We start from the raw sequence: 15409 nt of genomic DNA on the forward strand, positions 1-15409 counted from the left end.
AAGTAGGGATTTGTTATCTGATTCAGCTCAATTTATTTCTTGATAATTAGGTTTAACAATTTTTAAGTTTAATTTAAATTTATAAACTTATTATACTTTTATTTATATTGTATTATTTAAAATATCTTAAAAAAGTAAATAAAAGTAGAAAGAATAATTTCAAATTTTGTATAAAAATGATTTTTGTAATTATATACAATTAGGGACTCACCTCCGATTTTAATGTAATATGGAATATACCTTATTTAACAACTACGTTATTCGTTATAATTGAAATCGCCTTTCATCCGAGTTTACCTTCCTCGTAAGTTAGTATCCTCACAAAATTTCGTAATTCAATACTGCACAAGTATAAAATACATCATTTTCGGACTAAATAATTTGGCAAAGTTTTTTAATTAAGTTAAAAATGAGATTAGATTCACTAAGGATTAAATCAGGTTAAATACAATATACATCATTTACGGAATAAATAACTTGATTTAAGTGAAATTTAATTGGGCTTTACTTTATTAGGTTTAGATCAAGCTTTAGCATAGGTTAGGTTACGTTAGGTTGATTTATAAATTTCACAAAAATTTATCGTCATTAATTTTTCCTCAAAAGACCACTTCGGAAGTGTTACTATCGTTGAGCGGAGGTTCAGTGTCAAAGAGAGATTCTGACCGTTCTTCGTTATATAATTCACCAGTAGCTTTAAACAGAGCATGAAATCGTGATTTTTTTAATCAGAATGTAACCTGCAAAAGATTAGTTCAGTGATATGACTGCTTAAATGATGTTTTCTGTTGCCTTATCTTTATCTTGGCATGGTTCCGCGTACCTCTCGTCACGACCTTCCAATGCTTTGTGTATGTGTCCTTGTATCAGGGTCAACAAATTTCATAAAATAGGTGACCGTTAGATGAATATATCCTTTATGCTGTAAACTTATTATATCAGACAAAAATTAATTACTATTGTATCAGACAAAATATACTGCTTAATAACGGTAGGTAATTTTTAAAATATTTTTGCTAGGATTAACATAATTGATCTGAGTGTTATTTTCTGGCTTCCTACCATTGCCACTCTAATATTCGTAGATTGATGCATTTCGGAGTACTTCCATTCTCAAAACTACTTATAACACTGAGTTCCTGTGATGGAATCGTCGAATTAACAGCGATTTTTAGCTCTTCCCACTCACCATCACCACTGTCATGGTCTCACTGCTTTGACCTTCCCGCTTTAACGTTATACAATTTCTTGAAACTAATCCTTCCGATTATTTATTTTAGCAATTTAAAATGAATAAATATTACATCGGTGTGAGTGTTTATTTGTTCATGTACTATCATATCCTGTCCTTTTAACTTTATATGGAAATATAAAAGTTAAAATTAAAAGGATAAGAGATATGAACTCGATCCGACGTATTATTTAAAAATTTAAAATTGTTAAAATAAGGAATCAGAAGGATTAGTTTCAAGAAATTGCATAACAGTTAAAGCAGCAGGGACAAACTAGATAAAGCCATGACAGTAGGGATGGGTAGTGGGAGGAGCATAAAATCGCAATTTATTCGACGATTCCAACACAGAAAGACTTAGTGTAAAAGTAGTTTTGAAAATGGCGGTTCTCCGAAACGCGTCAACTATGGATGTTAGAGCGACAATGCTAGGAAGGGCAGAAAATAACACTCAAATTAACGGTCAGTAATGTTTCACTACCCCGAGTAATGGAACAAAAAACGACTTTTTTCTGTGACGCTCGGTGCCACCAAAAATTAAATTACCATTAGTTAATTTTCCACGGTTGTATTTGCGATGGCCAATTTTGGATTCATCGATTTCCATTACTTTACTTATACCACTACAATTATATCAGATACTTTAGAAACTTCTTCTATGCACACTTTACGCAAGAGCTCCAGTCTGCCCACGTGTGCGGAGTAATGTTATTTCATTAAAAAGAACATCTTGTCTTGGAACCTTAATTAAAACCCAATAGCTGCGAATCGGCAAATTAGTTGTCTTATTAGATTTTTGTTTTCGGATAGTGTTTTTATTGTGACAAATTTTTTTGACACTGTTTGAACGCTTTTCTATTATAATTGTCAACTGTCAAAACACGTTTGATGCAACGAAAAACACCATTCTCTTCATTAAGGGTCATTTTTGATTTCCATAGTCAGAACATTTTTTAGAACGCGGTAAAACATTTTGATCATACAAAAAATCTTCTTATTACGTTCCGTTATTATTAAAAATTTACTCTGTTAATTCACAATTTACATAGTATATTAACTACATGTACTGAACGGTCTGTATACTGAACTTCGTCCGATATCAGCCAACATGACATAACGCTCGCTTCGTTCATTAAACTCGTCACATATTATTATGTGTGTGTGTGTGTGTGTGTGTGTACACACAACCACTCAAGATATTATTATAGAGTTATTATCTCGGTAATTAAATACGGTAACCTAACTTGGACTTCAGTATGCATAAGCGTTTTTACGATCGCGCGCACGCGGATTACCCTAATCTAATTTCTGAAGTGAATCTAAACTTCATTAACAGATTAAACCAAATTATTTAGCCCGAAAATAATGTACTTTACACTTGCGTAATGTTGTTTACGAAATTTTTGGTGAGGGTACTGTGTAACTTACGAAGGACTTACTTAACTCGGGTGAAAGGCGATCCCGACAAAAGATTTCAAATGCAACGAATAATTAAGGTCATATATAAAGTATATTCAAAATTTCCTTAAAACTGGAAGTGATTCCCTAATTGTATATAATTACCAATTTTTTTATCAGGAAGAATTTTTAGGAAAAAAAATAAATGGGAAAAATAAATTTTCAATTTATTTTAAATATTAAGAATTTATTTTAACATTTAAATAACTTAACCAGAGATATATTTTACTTTCTACGTTTTAAAATAAACAGTTTTGAAAAATAATTAAATTAAATATTTTGTATTTAATTTTACTTAAGGCATAATATAAAATTTATAACGATAACAAAATATAATTAAGCTAAATGAAATTATAGAGAAAGATAAAATTTTATAGCTAAATAAAATTCATACTGTAAGTCTTTATATTTCTGTTCTACCACTGATAAACGGTCATAATAGAAAAATAAGCCAACTGTTCTAGTAATGTACTCACTTTAACTCCAGTGTTAACAACTGTAAATAAAGCGATTAAAGAGTCCAGCGGCGTACTACTAGAATAACGGTCTTTTACACTACGTACATTGATAAACCAGACGATCAGAGAGTTCCTTTAAAACGTTCCCACATTTAAATCGAGTGTGTAAATTACAGTAAATCTAGTACAAACTATATTATAGTAAACAGATACACAACAGGCATAACCTAAGAAGAATCTGTTACCATTAACCAGGAGGTTTTCAATTATTTTAAATGTTAAGTATTTTAATTGATAAATGAATAATTATTTTTAAAATTATCTTAAATCAACTAACTTTTTTATATTTGTAACTAAAAAAATATCAAACAATAGGACACAATTAGATTTCCGATAAACTCTGCCACGAGTACATGTAATAGTCGTTTATACAATACAGTTAAGTTAAGTTAAGCTGGCTGGGCCGGTTACTTCGTAGATAGCTGTCCTAACAAGAAGCAAGGCGCAGAACAAACGAGGCAAATTTATTTCATCAGCGTAATAAATTCGATAGTCTTAAACAGCTTTTATCTACTAATTTATTAAAAGGATCATGTTCTAACCTACTTTTACGAAATCTAAGTCGCTACATTTAACCTGATACGAAATGTATCCCACCGGCACATAGAAACGGACACCTGCCATGGTAAAACGAACATTACATTAATGAACGATTTTGATTCACCAAATGGTTCGTCTTCTTTTTGTTACAAATGTAACAGAAAAATCAGCATACCTACTGTAGTAAGTGTACTTTTCCCCCATTTGTCTTAGATTGGTTTGAAATATAAGGCTAAGGCATTTGGCTAAAAGAAACCTGTTTATAATACTCGTTTCTCATTTCTAATGATAAGTAGTAGCTTTTACCGATTTATACGAAATAATTGTACGTTTTAGTTTGACTTTCAAGCGAAGTTTACAAATTCCATAATTAGAGATGTGATTTCTACGTGTTTTATTGATTGATATATTACGTTTGATTAAAATTTTATGACATGTAATCATCAATTTATAAAAATTTGTTACAGTCACCAAATTTATAGTAAGCCTATCGGTAGACCACATAAAGCCAAAAAAAAAACATTCAAAACTAAGAATCTATTTTTTAATATAATATATTTTTATATATAATGTATATACCAAATAATATAATCACTTATATAAAATAAAGTACAAAAGTTTATTTGCCTAATTTATTAAAAAAAAAATTAAGAAAGAAAGAAAAAGTATGTTTCAGATGTAAAATATTTTTTGTTAAATTTGACTTTACAACTACGTCTCAAAAAAAAGGATTTTTATACCATACATAAAATACACATTCTGTCCATTAAACTATTTATACATACAACGCGTAATACATCGATGAAGGAAGCATTCTCATTGATTTATTAACATCAAATATATTAGATATTTAATACGTATATGTATACAAAACCTATGCAGCTCTGGTGAAGCATCCAAACACTTTAATTTATATTGTCATAGATAATATTTAAATAAATTATATACTAAATTAATTGTTTAATATGACACTAAATTATTTTTTGATTAAGTTTTGATATCCTAACCGAGAATTTGATTTCCCAAAAATACGAAGAAATCACCGGGCAGATTTTATAAGAGTGTATCGGTGGGAAAGGGACCATATTTTCTTAACGTTTTGGAGTTTCCTAAATACTATTCTGCAATTATTATATAAATATGTATATATGTATGTAAACAATTTTTTCGTCCGCTCTACCCGACGCAAAATTATGACAAACCTGGTGGGATGATGTAAACCTATTGGGAATAAAACCCTATTAATTGTCAAGCAAACTGGTTCACAAGAGCGGGAGATAAAAGTCAAAAAATGTAGATTTTGTGTATGTTTTCAACGTTAATTTTTTTTTTGTCTTCAGTCATTTGAATGGTTTGATGCAGCTCTCCAAGATTCCCTATCTAGTGCTAGTAGTTTCATTTCAGTATAACCTCTACATCCTACATCCCTAACAATTTGTTTTACATATTCCAAACGTGGCCTGCCTACACAATTTTTCTCTTCTACCTGTCCTTCCAATATTAAAGCGACTATTCCAGGATGCCTTAGTATGTGGCCTATAAGTCTGTCTCTTCTTTTAACTATATTTTTCCAAATGCTTCTTTCTTCATCTATTTGCCGCAATACCTCTTCATTTGTCACATTATCCACCCATCTGATTTTTAACATTCTCCTATAGCCCACATGTCAAAAGCTTCTAATCTTTTCTTCTCAGATACTCCGATTGTCAAAGTTTCACTTCCATATAAAGCGACACTCCAAACATACACTTTCAAAAATCTTTTCCTGACATTTAAATTAATTTTTAATGTAAACAAATTATATTTCTTACTGAAGGCTCGTTTCGCTTGTGCTATTCGGCATATTATATCGCTCCTGCTTCGTCCATCTTTAGTAATTGTACTTCCCAAATAACAAAATTCTTCTACCTCCACAATCTTTTCTCCTCCTATATTCACATTCAGTGGTCCATCTTTGTTATTTCTACTACATTTCATTACTTTTGTTTTGTTCTTGTTTATTTTCATGCGATAGTTCTTGCGTAGGACTTCATCTACGCCGTTCATTGTTTCTTCTAAATCCTTTTTATTCTCGGCTGGAATTACTATATCATCAGCAAATCGTAGCATCTTTATCTTTTCACCTTATACTGTTACTCCGAATCTAAATTGTTCCTTAACATCATTAACTGCTAGATCCATGTAAAGATTAAAAAGTAACGGAGATAGGGAACATCCTTGTCGGACTCCCTTTCTTATTACGGCTTCTTTCTTATGTTCTTCAATTATTACTGTTGCTGTTTGGTTCCTATACATGTTAGCAATTGTTCTTCTATCTCTGTATTTGAAGCCTAATTTTTTTAAAAAGCTGAACATTTTATTCCAGTCTACGTTATCGAATGCCTTTTCTAGGTCTATAAACGCCAAGTATGTTGGTTTGTTTTTCTTTAATCTTCCTTCTACTATTAATCTGAGGCCTAAAATTGCTTTCCTTGTCCCTACACTTTTCCTGAAACCAAATTGGTCTTCTCCTAACACTTCTTCCACTCTCCTCTCAAATCTTCTGTATAGAATTCTATTTAAGATTTTTGATGCATGACTAGTTAAACTAATTGTTCTGTATTCTTCACATTTATCTGCCACTGCTTTCTTTGGTATCATGACTATAACACTTTTTTTGAAGTCTGACGGAAATTCCCCTTTTTCATAAATATTACACACCAGTTTGTATAATCTACCAATCGCTTCCTCACCTGCACTGCGCAGTAATTCTACAGGTATTCCGTCTATTCCAGGAGCCGTTCTGCCATTTAAATCTTTTAATGCTCTCTTAAATTCAGATCTCAGTATTGTTTCTCCCATTTCATCCTCCTCAACTTACTCTTCTTCCTCTATAACACCATTTTCTAATTCATTTCCTCCGTATAACTCTTCAATATATTCCACCCATCTATCGACTTTACCTTTCGTATTATATATTGGTGTACCATCTTTCTTTAACACATTATTAGATTTTAATTTATGTACCCCAAAATTTTCTTTAACTTTCCTGTATGCTCCGTCTATTCTACCAATGTTCATTTCTCTTTCCACTTCTGAACACTTTTCTTTAATCCACTCTTCTTTCGCCAGTTTGCACTTCCTGTTTATAGCATTTCTTAATTGCCGATAGTTCCTTTTACTTTCTTCATCACTAGCATTCTTATATTTTCTACGTTCATCCATCAGCTGCAATATATCGTCTGAAACCCAAGGTTTTCTACTAGTTCTCTTTATTCCGCTTAAGTTTGCTTCTGCTGATTTAAGAATTTCCTTTTTAACATTCTCCCATTCTTCTTCTACATTTTCTACCTTATCTTTTTTTACTCAGACCTCTTGCGATGTCCTCCTCAAAAATCTTCTTTACCTCCTCTTCCTCAAGCTTCTCTAAAATCCACCGATTCATCTGACACCTTTTCTTCAGGTTTTTAAACCCCAATCTACATTTCATTATCACCAAATTATGGTCCAATTATCACCAATGTCTGCTCCAGGGTAAGTTTTGCAGTCAACGAGTTGATTTCTAAATCTTTGCTTAACCATGATATAATCTATCTGATACCTTGCAGTATCGCCTGGCTTTTTTCAAGTGTATATTCTTCTATTATGATTTTTAAATTGGGTGTTGGCAATTACTAAATTATACTTCGTGCAAAACTCTATAAGTCGGTCCCCTCTTTCATTCCTTTTGCTCAGCCCGTATTCACCCACTATATTCCTTCCTTGCCTTTTCCAATGCTTGCATTCCAATCTCCAACTATTATTAAATTTCCATCTCCTTTTACGTGTTTAATTGCTTCATCAGTCTCTTCGTATACACACTCTACCTCATCATCATCATGGGCGCTTGTAGGCATATAGACGTTAACAAACGTTGTCGGTGTAGGTTTTGATTTTATCCTTATTACAATGATTCTATCCCTATGCGTTTTGAAATACTCTACTCTCTTCCCTATCTTCTAGTTCATTATGAAACCTACTCCTGCCTGCCCATTATTTGAAGCTGAGTTAATTAATCTAAAATCACCTGACTAAAAGTCGCCTTCCTCATCCCACCGAACCTCACTAATTCCTACTACATCTACATTTATCCTATCCATTTCCCTTTTTAAATTTTCTAGCCTACCAACCTTTTTTAAACTTCTAACATCTCAATTTCTTTTATCAGAAATTTATGGCAATAAACATGAGGTAACATACATATTCAAATGTATCATTAAAATTTTACTTTGTGTTCTTACCGACAGGTCAAAGATTTCATTTAAATAATGTTTTCTTATCATCGCTTATTTTCATCTTGATATATCGCAGCTTACAAACTATTTCTTTTCTATTCAATTCAATTATTCAAATTTCTCAAGAGAAATAGAATTATTTATAAATACATAAAAAAAGATTTAATATTTTATTAATATTAAAAATATTACAACATATATATTACGTACGTAGGGAACGAAATTATCTATGCACATAATGAAAAGTATGCTTTGAAATATCATTCTGTTACACCCATATACATAAAAATTCATAAATTTACTTACATACATTACTAAATTATTCTGCAATAATATATTTCAATATTATGATGAACTAAACACTGAAAAATATGTATAGTAGTTAATAGTCAACAATTATGAATGTGTTTAATGTAAAACCGAAACGGAGCCAAGCACAGAAGCCACGCACATCTATTTCTCTATCGCTCGAACAAACTCGGCTCAACCGAATTTACCCGAATGAGCGTTTCACCTCGGAGCTTGACGGATCAGATCATTTTTAATGACCATCCAAGAGTGCGCAGCGCGCCTAAAGAAGTTTCCACTTCAAAAAAAAACTATAAATTATAATTATTAATTACTGCAACTAAAAAAATATTATTTACATCCAGAATTACACAGTCCTTTATATACGTAATTATGTAATCAAATTGATCATATCAAGTAAATTTTATAAAAAACAAGTAATAAAAATTAGTTTATGTTTAATGTGGTAAATCATATTTATTATGATTTTTAAATATCTATTAAATAAATAATAAAAAAATTAATTGTGAAATCATAGTTACAATTATGATTAAAATTAATTGATCAATAATAATTATTATTAATACATTAATTTAAATAGCGAATGTTCAACGTGTTTACTCACCTGATATTATATGTGAAGACGCGTATTCACACAAACAAACAAACAACAGTGGAAATCATGAGCTGTTGTACGTACAGTGATGTATGAACTGTATTATTTAAGGATACAATCGTCAACAAACAATTTCGTCTTCCAAAAATCTATAAAAAACAAACAAATACACAATTTTAAAATTAAAAAATAATAAAACTTAAAATACAATTTATTTAAAAGAATTTAAAAAAAAATACAAAATGAGATTATTAATTGAATGTCAAATTCTATTATTATATTTACAGTTTTGAAAGTTAATTACAATGATTATTAAATTAGTTAGATAATTCATGTTATTTAATACAATACGAATTAATTAATAGTTATAATGTAAAATTTAAACGATTGTTTTTATTAAAATGTTACGGTTAATTTTTATATAACTTCTACATTTTGTTCAGACTCAGCAAACCGACTCATTCCTGAGACGCTAATGCTGATCCAATCACTATGGCCGAAATACGATAATAGGACTATTTAAATAAAAACACACAGCTTATTAAATCTAGTAGAATTTAAATCAAGACATACAAAAAAATTTAACTTTAAATAAACCAAAGGAGAAAATCTTCTCAATAAATTTTAACATTACTTTTAATTAAATTGGCAGTGATAGGATAACAAATTAATTTTAATGTAATAAAAGAAGCAAAGATTATTGTCTTTGTTCACAATAAAAATTACGGACAGATTGCCCTTTATGCAAGATAAAAATAAGCATTTAATTCTGTTTGGAGCAATGTAAAATATATTCCTAAAAGATTAATTGAAAAAAAAGTTCCAAAATTACATAGATGTATCACTTAACACGCAGTCATTTTTCATTAACTTCTGAAATTTTTCTACTTTGTCTCAGGAAATTTATTGTCAAGTTAAAAAGAATGCAATTAAACACATACTACATGATGAAAGGTTAGGACAAAAGAAAATATTCATATTTATTAAATTGTGTGTGTGTCTGTCAGTATCTGTATGAGCGCGTCCAAGCGAGCATCATATATATATATATATATATATATATATATATAAAACATAATTATATGCCAGAATTGCAAACAAACTTGGCAAACAGCGTCGACGTCGTGTGACAAGTTAGAATTTGGATATTAATTTTTTGTTTTTTCAACAACGATCAAATTATTAACTCATTCTTTTCTATGCTTTTTAAGATTGAAAGAGATTTAAATTTTAAAACTTACACTCAATTACAAACACGCAAGGTTTTAGCCCTTTTAATATAGAAAAATTTATTCATTTATTTTACAAGAAAAAAATTGTAGGAAGTCAGGAGATATTTCAACATCATATACAGTTACATCATTAATCTTTAACAAATTAATGGTAATTTCTTAACAAATTTTACTGATTGTTAGGCCCTAAATTTAGTTACATGAAAACAATTTTGTCAAGAATTTATTTAAATTAAGGATTTATTATTCAAAGGTAGAATCCACTTAACATTTTTTCTCACAACGTTTTTAATAATTTATTATAAATTAGTAATAACCTTTTCTTTTTTGAATTTAATTAGACAAATTACTTAAAAGGTTATTAACCCCGAAAAAATAAAAAAATCCCGTCCTACTCTTCTACTAATTTGCTAAAAAATTTTAAATTTTTGAACGAAATTCGGATACGATAGATGCATGAAATAATTTTTTTTGGCAACGACATACAAAATTAAAAGACAATAGATGGATCCTTCAAAAATAAAAAGCAACAAAATTAATAAATCTATTTCTATACTATTAAAGAGGAAAACATTTTTGTTTGTTCGGGATAAAAAAAAACTATTGATCAATCGCAATAAATTATTACCCATGTTTCTTGACATAACTGAGAAGGTTTTTAGGTATATTTCATCTCAAAAAATTTCTAAAAAACATAATATATATATATGTATGTATTTATATATAAATATATAATTATGTAGTAGTGGAGATTTTCTGGTTGAACAGAAACTTTAATGAATTGAATTAATGAATTATGAACTATGAACCATCTCTAACACTGTGTGAGTTGGGTTTGAAGTAAATGATTCAAAATGAATAATATTACAAAAATAATAGAATTAAATTTACATTTTATATATATATTTTTTTCGTTAAATTAAATAATATTAAATAAATTAAAAAAATTTCTGTTTAACAATAATGGGCTTCCCGTGTAGACTGCATGTGAGGCTAGAGTGCTGAGGTATGCGAGCACCTCGTGGGAGACTAGGGTAATCATCACCATAACTGATAACAAACGGGTGTCCCCTGGGGCGCTGTTTACTCGGAAATTTCTTTTTTAAATATATCTATTTAAAATCGTAAACGGTAACATAATATTAGTTAGCCAAGCCCCACACACACACACATAATCATTCTTTTTTAACATATTTATCATTTTAACTTTAATTTAATATTTTTATTATTTGACGATATATTTTTGTATATGGACCTTTTAATATGATTTTAAATATTAAATTTAAAAGGAAAAAAATTTCAATTCAATTTTGATTTGAATTAAATTTAAAATTTATATCCAAAGTTTTAACATATTTTGTTTTATTGTATTTATTAAGATTTTATTTTGTTATGTTGTGTATTTATAATATGTAATTTTACATGAACAATTAAAAGATTGGATCAACTGAAGACGCGAAAAAATCATGAAAATACTCTTGCGTATATGATATAAGGTGTCATCCTACCTAATTTAATTTTATTCTGTAATGTAATTTTATTCTGGGTGGATCAAGTTATTTATTTATATTTATATAAGAGTACAGAGGAATATGAGTCTTAAAATTGACTTTAAAGAAAATATATATATGCATAAAGTTTGTGTGTTTGTTATCGCATCACGCAAGAACCAACCGACTGACCGATTACTTTCAAATTTGCAGGATACATTCCTGTTATCCCAGGCATTAAGCGATCGGCTGGTTATTTAACCCATCGATTGAGGCCCTAGCTCTCTTGAAGATTAATATATTAAAGATATTCATTATTTTTTTGTCCCTAATGAAGGTGAAGTAAATTAAAGATATTCATTAACGAAAAAATAGATTAATTCTTTTACTTCATTATTATATTTCTGCAACCGTGGTAAAAAATAAGTTATGAATTATTCGTCGTCAAAGGTGTGTATACTTTAGTTACCATAGTTACTATTATTCTATCTTTTGTAATTTAGTTTCCTTTTCAGGTTTCTATAAAGGATGACTACTGTAATTATTATTTATCAGTGTTTTTCTTACAACCATAAGGATAACCTAAAGAGCGGGGTCCAGGGGGCGGAGTTCCTAAGTAGTTAGGGATGGAGACCGCAGCAAGTTCTGTGGATGTCCATGACGCCGATCCCTCTGGAAAATTGGGAATGGCTAGCTCTGCGGCCATGAGGAAGGCTCCTTGGTCCCAGGAGCCTCCGAGGAGCCCCTGAGTTGGCTCCGGGATTCGCCTGGGCTGACCTGAGCTCCGAGGGTCTAGGTTCTGGCTAGACCGGCTGGCTAAGTATAAATAATAAAGTAAATGATTTAAAAGGTCATCCAACATCATCCGAAAAAATAAACTAATTTAGAAGAAATAAGTCAATAAGTAAAATAAAATAATATAAGTAAAATTAAATTAAATTTGTAGTAGATTACTTTTGCAGCCTTCAAAATTTAACTGTTTTACCTGCTTTTTTCACATTATCACCCACGATATATTCATAACGATATATTAGTTTAAATCTTCCAGGGAAAGTCAAACAATAAAAAAAATTCAAGAAGAATGTGTTGATGTGATAACCGGCACTTTTTTTAGGAGCTAAATTTGACCATCACCCCATAAAAGGATGAATCCATACATTCACACATTATTCTTTTGATCCTCAATTATAAGAAACAACAGACAACTTCCTCACGACAAATATCTGATTTTGAAGATTTCCCCGACATTACAGCTAACTCAAAGATAAGCTTTTACAGGTAAACGGTAAGTACTGTTAACGTGTTAATAGCTTATTATCAACAACGGCAAACTACTTGTTTGGCTCACGCGCTCTACGAAGGCCTGTTAAATGCAAACTTTCGTGGCAACTAGGTGGACTTGTTAATTTTATAACATTCCTGCACGGATATACTGAAATTCAACAGAAACAGATGCGTAAATTGGAATTCTTGAGAATAAAGAATGGTCTTTGTATGAATGAAATATAGAATAAGCATTATTTTGGGGGCAATATATTTTACAATTTCATCACTGAATAGGAGGTACACATTTCAAAATGTATTCATATTCTGAAAAAATTCAGCAGTATGGTTCGTTTTAAAATTTGCTGGATGCACTAGTATACTGTTTAAGACCATCTATGGCAAATTATAACCCACATTTTTTAAGAGACTGTTTAAAAATAAAAGTACGAAAAATCAATTTTTTTTCGTAGACTTAAATCAAACGGGCTTTTTATCACAAGAAAGCGTTATTTATTTTTGATACGCATTTCCCCTCCAAGTAAATTTATACCAGATATGTCCAGTAGAAGATAATAATTCTATCTTAATTTTATTCTACGGATTTCATCACAAATTTTAACCTATAATTTATTGAGAGTGCATTTTCTTATACATGAAAGGTACAAATAATTTATGATGGACTGATTTTTTTTTTGAATTATATATTTAAAGAACAAACAATAATAATATATTGCAATAACATACTTTTCATATAGCGAATAAAATACTCCGATAAACGTAAATCTACCATAAAAACAATTTTATTCATAATTTACATAATGTTAAAACACGTAAGCAGCACAAATGTTGTAAAATATTTATATGTTCGTATTACAATGTTGAAAGGGTTTCATAATATACTACAATATTGCATGCACTTTTGTAACATACTGTAAGGTGATAAAACAGGCTACATTGCTAATAAAATGAAAAAAACTTAAATTTATTTGTTGATTATAAATTTTACATTAAATCAACATACTGAATAAAATAAAAATTTCAGTTGTATAAAAAGAAAGTAGATTTTAAACATTCAAACGGCATAACGTATTTTCTATTATTTTTATTCATGTATTGTACTTCAGTGCATTTGGAAAGTTTCTGAGCACTGGAATTATAGAAGTATGATGACGAAACATTCTTAATTATTACTTTATATTTTTATTTAATAATTTTATAGAAACGAATTTTAAAATAACTGGAATAATTTATATAAGGTGTTGAAAATGGTCTCCTCCAACATCATTACAACACTGCACACGTTTCAACTTATTTTGAAACGCTTTAACCATTTGAAGTACTTGAATGTCTTGTACGTAGGACATTATTCGATTTTTAGTTCGTGCGTGGTCTGTTGTGATACAGTGCTTGTTTTGCTGTCCCCATAGAAATTAATCTCGAAGAGTCAGATCGAGCGATCATGCAAGCCACAAACCCATCGAAATGATTCTTTCACCAAAGACATTTACACCAAAGTAACTGACCTGTTAGATGTGTGCGCTGTAGCGCCATCTTGCTGGAACCAACCGTAATTGATTTCCACTTCTGATAAATGACCAATGAAGTTTGTTAAAACAACACAATAACGATCACTATTAACTGTATTTTTAAAAACATTTTGGATACAGAACGCGCGTTCTACTCCCACCGACCCAGACTTCAATTTTCCTTTCGTGTAAAGATCGTGTAATTCATGGGGTAAGTTGTCAACCATAGTCGTGTATTTTGTGAATTAATATCCTCCCAGATGAAACCATCCTTCATTTGTAAAAAATCGTAATGTCGGGGACATGTACGGAATTTTGGTCAATAAAACTGTTAAACCACAGACAATAATTTATTCTTTTGGCATGTAGGTTTCAGTTCTTTTCTTAGAGCTTTATGTGCAGTAGCAAATCCGATATCTTGCTGCTCTGCTAATACACATTGACTTTAATGGAATTCAGCCACAGCATCCGAAATGTCAAGCACCTTCTGTTCGTTTGGTTTAAGCGATCTTCCGCTTCGATCAGCATCTTTAATAGAACCTCTTGCCAGAAATTTTTCCCTAAAAGTTGGAACTGTACTGCGGTGGAAACAGGAATATTTGGAAACTTCTCAGAAAACGGGTGCTTCACTAAATGAGTATACTTGTCACCTTCACGTAGGATGTGGTCAATGAGAAAAATGCGTTCCTCTACCGAAAGAACCATTATGTTTTTCGTAACTATTGATTCCGATAAATGAAACAACACAAAGCGAAACGAAACACAACTTAACGACTAACGTCTTGGTTTATTACTGAGCAACTCCCAACGAACCCACAGGGCAACTAATCTACAGCCGAAAGAACATAATGCACCATATAATTCTAAAGCATCCTACGCAGCGACTTTTCAGAACGCTCTGTAAATATTCAATTTATCGATCAAATTATAAACAAATTTACCCAGTTTCTTATTTATTATTTTGTAATAAAAACAAGAGTAAATATTTCTC

At 30.3% G+C, this 15409-nt stretch overlaps 1 protein-coding gene across 20 annotated transcripts in view; it reads right to left on the reverse strand.

The window, feature by feature from the left end:
- The window catches only part of LOC142325978 (CUGBP Elav-like family member 1), a 1952897-nt gene that overhangs the window by 1542209 nt on the left and 395279 nt on the right, over positions 1-15409 (reverse strand). For all 20 annotated transcript variants that reach the window (XM_075367994.1, XM_075367987.1, XM_075367984.1 and 17 more), the window contains exon 2: positions 8914-9053. The gene's annotated coding sequence lies outside the window, so the exon portion shown is untranslated. The remainder of the gene's footprint in view (positions 1-8913; positions 9054-15409) is intronic.

Source organism: Lycorma delicatula, chromosome 6, assembly GCF_047948215.1.
Source record: "Lycorma delicatula isolate Av1 chromosome 6, ASM4794821v1, whole genome shotgun sequence".
Lineage (NCBI taxonomy): Eukaryota > Metazoa > Arthropoda > Insecta > Hemiptera > Fulgoridae > Lycorma > Lycorma delicatula.